The sequence below is a fragment of the Psammomys obesus genome, unplaced genomic scaffold, assembly GCF_907164565.1.
Source record: "Psammomys obesus unplaced genomic scaffold, mPsaObe1.curated_primary_1811, whole genome shotgun sequence".
NCBI classification, from domain to species: Eukaryota; Metazoa; Chordata; class Mammalia; order Rodentia; family Muridae; genus Psammomys; species Psammomys obesus.
Genome location: NW_026590552.1, coordinates 1,361,779 through 1,367,778, shown reverse-complemented (window position 1 = coordinate 1,367,778; position 6,000 = coordinate 1,361,779). Strand labels below are relative to the sequence as shown.

General features: G+C 34.0%; 1 protein-coding gene across 3 annotated transcripts in view; it reads right to left on the bottom strand.

Moving 5' to 3' along the window:
* Dmd (dystrophin) overlaps positions 1-6,000 on the bottom strand; it is a 1,523,318-nt gene that overhangs the window by 444,533 nt on the left and 1,072,785 nt on the right. The window lies entirely within an intron of this gene.

Below are 6,000 nucleotides of genomic sequence, written 5' to 3'. Positions count from 1 at the left end.
CATACATACATACATACATACATACATACATACATACATACATACATCTTGTGGTGGAAGCTGTAGTGTTTTGCAGTGTGTCCTACACTATATACTTTTTTCCATACTTCTTTGCTTGCAAAAGTTCATTGCAATGACTCAGTCTGTTTTGAAACTTCTGTTTTCTGCTACAATATCAATACTGAATCCTCATTTTATTTTAGTCTTTTAATTTATTTTTTTTATTCATTAGAATTTATTCACTTTGTATCCCAGCTTTAACCCCCCTCCCTATCACCCTCACAATCCCACCCTCCCTCCCTCTTCTCTTGCCTTGTCCCTCCACAAGTCTATTGATAGGGGAGGTCCTCATCCCCTTCCATCTGAACCTAGCTTATCAGGTCTCATCAGGACTGATTGCATTGTCTTCCTCTGTGGCCTGGTAAGGCTCCTCCCTCCCTCAGGGGGAGGTTATCAAAGAGCCAGCCACTGAGTTCATGTCAGAGAAAGCCCTTGTTCACATTACTATGGAATCCACTTAGAGACTAAGCTGCCATGGGCTACATCTGTGCAGGGGTTCTAGGCTATCTCCATGAATGGTCCTTGGTTGAATTATCAGTTTCAGAAAAAGACCCCTGTGCCCAGATATTGTGGTTCTGTTGCTCTCCTTGTGGAGCTCCTGTACGGTCCAGGTCTTACTATCTCCTCCTTCTTTCACAAGATTTCCTGAACACTGCCCAAAGTTTGGATATGAGTCTCAGCATCTGCTTTGACACCCTGCTGGGTAGAGTTTTTCAGAGACCCTCTGTGGTAGGCTGCTGTCCTGTTCCCTTTTTTCTCTCTCTTCCAATATCCATCCCACTTGCCTTTCTGAATGAGTATTGATCATCTTATCCAGGGTCTTCTTTATTGCTTACCTTCTTTAGGTGTACAGATTTTAGTATGTTTACCCGGTATTATATGTCTAATATCCACTTAATAAGTGAGTATATAGCATGTGTGTCTTTCTGCTTCTGGGATACCTCACTCAGGATGATTTTTTTTTATTTCCCACCATTTGCCTGCAAATTTCATGATTTCCTTGTTTTTAATTGCTGAGTAGTATTCCACTGTGTAAATGTACCACAATTTCTGTATCCATTCCTCTATTGAGGGACATCTGGGTTATTTCTGGGTTCTGGCTATTATGAAAAAAGCTGCTACAAACATAGTTGAGCAAATGTCTTTGTTGTGTACTTGAGCATATTTTGTATATATGCTTAGTAGTGGTGTAGCTGGATCTTGAGGAAGCACTAATCGTAATTGCTTGAAAAAAAGCTCCAGATTGATTTCCAAAGTGGTTGTACAAGTTTACATTCCTACCAGTAATGAAGGAGGGTTCCCCTTTCTCCACATCTTCTCTAGCATGTATTGTCACTTGAGTTTTTGATCTTAGCCATTCTGATGGGTGTCAGGTGAAATATCAGGGTAGTTTTGAATTGCATTTCCCTGATGGCTAAGGATGTTATACATTTCTTTAAGTGTTTCTCTGCTCTTAGATATTCCTCTGCTGTGAGTTTTCTGTTTATCTCGGTTCCCCATTTTAATTGGATTACTTGGTTTGTTGCTTTTTAACTTTTTAAGTTCTTTATATATTCTGGATATTAGTCCTCTGTCAGATATAGGTTTGGTGAAAATCCCTTTCCAATCTGTAGGCTGTCGTTTTGTTTTGATGACGGTGTTCTTTGCTTTACAGAAGCTTTTCATTTTCATGAGGTCCCATTTATTGATTGTTGCTCTTAGAGCCTGTGCTGTTGGTGTTCTATTCAGGAAGTTTATTCCTGTGCCAATTGGTTCAAGGCTATTCCCCACCTTTTCTTGTAAGTGATTTAGTGTGTCTGGTTTTATGTTGAGTTCTTTGATTCACTTAGACTTTAGTTTTGTGCAGGTTGATAAATATGTATCTATTTGCATTTTTCTACATGTAGACATTCAGTTAGACTAGCACCATTTTTTTTAATATGCCATCTTTTTTCCATTGTTTGATTTCGGATTCTTTGTCAAAAATCAGGTGTACATAAGTGTGTATATTTATTTCTGTGTCTTCAATTCCTTTGCTCCACCATTTTGTTTTTATACCAGTACCATGCTGTTTTTATTACTGTTACTCTGTAGTACAGCTTGATATCAGGGATGGAGATACCTACAGATGATCTGTGGTTGTACAGGAATGTATTAGGAATTCTGTTTTTTTTTTTTCCATATGAAATTGAGAATTGTTCTTTCAAGTTCTGTAATGTATTGTTTTGGTATTTTGATGGGAATTGCATTCAACCTGTAGATTGCTTTTTGTAGGATGGCCATTTTCACTATGTTAATTCTACCAATTCATGAGCATGGATATCTTCTGATATTTTCTTCAATTTCTTTCTACAGAATCTTAGAGTTTTGTTTTTTTGTTTTTTTCAAATAGGCCTTTCAATTGCCTGGTTATAGTCACACCAAATTACTTTATGTTATTAATGGCTGTTGTGAAGGGTGTAGTTTCCCTAATTTCTTTCTCAGCCCTTTAGTCTTTTGTATACAGGAGTGCTACTGATTTTTTGAGTTGATTTTGTATTCAGCCACTTGGATGATGGTATTTATCAGCTGTAGGAGTTCCCTGGTAGAATTTTTTGGGTCACTCATCTATGCTATCACATCATCTGCAAATAGTGATACTTTGACTTCTTCCTTTCCAATTTGTATCCCCTTGTTTTCCTTTAAACAAGATTAGGAAGTAAGACTGGACAGTTCTGAAGACCTAGTTCAAACCTTGTGACACTTCACTCTCTATGTGATAATGGATAAGCCATGTTTTCAGTTCTCAATTTTTTTACTTATGAAAGTGATTAATCATAATATATGCTTATTAATAATAATATATGCTTATTTTGCTTATTATATATTTACATAATGGGAATGCTGAAAATATTTGAGAAATTTTCTGAGAATATGTTGTAAACAAGACTTTAAGCACTCTGCAAAAGGTCCAAGTAATAACATCCAAACTAGTGCCCACTGAGAGGGAGGAAAAAGGATTTTATTCCAACAGAACATTTAAAACAAGTAAAATAGTGTCTTGTACTTTTATTTATGGGTTCCAAATAAGTTTGTAAGCCTTTTTATTCAATATTTTTATGCAAAGGTAAATTTTAACTAGATCTTACCTTGCTATTAATGGTTACACCTATCTTGCTTATGTGTTTCAATTATTTTCACTGATACAGCTAAAATATAACTATGGCTTTTTCTTGAAGTAAAATGTATTTGTCATGTAACTGAACCCAGGATAGTCTAACTAATCTGTAAATCTGACAACATGCACCTCTATTTGTTTTCTTATATTATTTTCCCCAAATATAGGAATGTTTTTATTTTTTTCACTTTTGTATCTCCCTTTGTATTACTTCAACTTTGTTTTTCAACTTTTCTTTGCTTTGAGAAAAAGAAATGTGAATTTATCCATAGTTTTTAATGTGATATTTGTCAACAGATATAGCACTATATTTGACTAAGTTCTTTCATGATGGTGAATGTAAGCTTCTTAGCACAGAAAATGGCAAATGACCTAGTTTCTTCTAAATACATATTCTACCAAATGTAGAATGTGCATATGATAACTGATTCATTCATTCCTTAACAGAATGAATTTGTTGATATAAATATCTGATTTTGCAATATGTATTATAGTTTTATTTTATTTTATTTTCTGGTTTTACAATATTTAGTATAGTTTTATTAATTTTTAATATTTTCCATTTTTAAAAATTTAATGTAGTTATATTATTTCACCATTTCCTCCCTTCAATTACTCCAATTCAAACTCATCTTGTTCTCTTTCAAAATTTATGTCCTCTTTTTGTAATACATACACACATACACACATATTCCAATACACACACAGATATTCCTAAATAAATAAACACACACAATATTCTCCACCCCTGTAATGCTACTTTTATGTATATCATCTCAAGGATTTGGAATCCGTGGGGAAGATAAATGTTCTTGGACATAAGACACAGAGATCCTGATTCGGGACTGACCTGAACATCCTGCCTCCCCCAACACCCCAGGGACAAGATTTTTTCGTGCCAAAAGTTGTCCTGCAACTTCTTAAAAAGGGAAGCAACCAAAGTCCTACTCAGCTATGACAAATATGAACCATAGCAATGGCCAACATGGCATGATATCTCTAAAGGTATAAGAATTGGACACATACCCTGGCAACAATCAACAGAGATTGTGATTCTTAGGAATATCAGAGAGTGTAGTAACATGAAGTTTCATTAACATGGATATAGTTTTCTTTATTTACCCTGTTCATTTTCTGAATAATGACTCACATTTATAACTAGCTAGGATTATGTTGCAGAATGGTTAGAATTATGGCAAAAATAAAGTATGTAATAGAATTGACCCAGTTATGTGCTAACAAAAATCTTGGGCTCATCAGCTTTCTGCTAAAAATACTTCTTCACATATCTTTAAGGTTATGCTAAAAAGTAGAAACATGAAATTTGTTATACACAAGAGAAGCATGAGCCAAACAGTGATTAAATTGTTTAATGTGAGAAAGCTTTGTCTATATGACCTCTGGGTAAAAGGTTTGGAGTTAGGAAGAAGCAACGTAATTTTAACTAGTCATATCAGTATTATGATATAAATAGAAGAAACATCATCATGGGTTCTAAATTAAATTTTGACACATGTACCTCTTTCTAATTCCCAGATACAATATCATAGAAATGAACTGGATGTAGCTTTACATAAATTGAATTGTTTCGTTTTAAAAATAAGAATTGTAGCTGAGAGATAACATATTAACCCAGTATTGACTGCCTCTTCTTTTGCTACAGCCCTCCATTTCTTTTCATATATTTGCATGTACTTACAATCAAGTTCTTGTGTGAAAATTAAGCCATTAATATTTTCTCATGTCTTACAAGGAAAGAAAGAAAGAAAGAAAGAAAGAAAGAAAGAAAGAAAGAAAGAAAAACAAACATACAAACAGTATAAGTAGAATGGACTATATAAGATTTCTTTGTAGTGCTGTGGCTATAAACAAGGACCTGGAACATTCTGGTTAAACGTGGTAACACTGAGTTACATTTCTGGTTAAACGTGCTAACACTGAGTTACATCCACAACTATACATAGCATTGATTATTTGTTTGTTTATTTTTTTTTATTTTTGAGGCTGTTTCAGTATGTAGCTCCAGCTGTCTGGAAACTCACTATGTGTTCCTGATTGGCCTTGAATTCACAGATATCTGTCTCACGTGCTGGGATTAAATGTCTCTACCATTATGTCTGGACTACATAGCATTGATTCTTAAGAATTTTAGACTATCATTCATAGTCTTTTGATCTCAGTCATAAATTTACATGTAGTTATCACCAGTCTTGTCCTACATTCTGAAACACAAATATAGCACTCAACATTTTACAAGAAAATTGAAAATGCAATCCAAGAATGAGTGAATGGAGTAAATGTTAACATTAGTTGCCTTTGGACATTCATTATTTTAGTTATTTGTGCTTTAAATTAAAAATAATTATTTTAAAATGAAACTGATAAGATTTTAACAATGCTGAACTACTACTACACTACTACAACATCTGTTTCTGTGTTTGTTTTTTGTTGTTGTTCTTGTTTTTTGTTTTTGTTTTTTTGTAACCCAAATGCTATTTTTAAAACTATGTGAATAAGCTTATTCAACATTTTAGTAACTATGTTGGAGATGAAGGTACTGGCAACCATAGAGGTTAAATGGCATTAAGGACACACAGGTCAGAGTCAGAGTCCCATGCCCATGTAGTATCATCATGGTGATAATTGCAATAACATCATGAACTAGAATATACAAGGTACTGTAGAGAAAATTCTTTTCCTAGGACTTATTATAATACTTATTGTGACTTACTCATTCCAACAAAAGAGAAACATTGTAGAGAATTCTATTATCACAAATAGGTTCAATAAATCGTCCAAGGTGC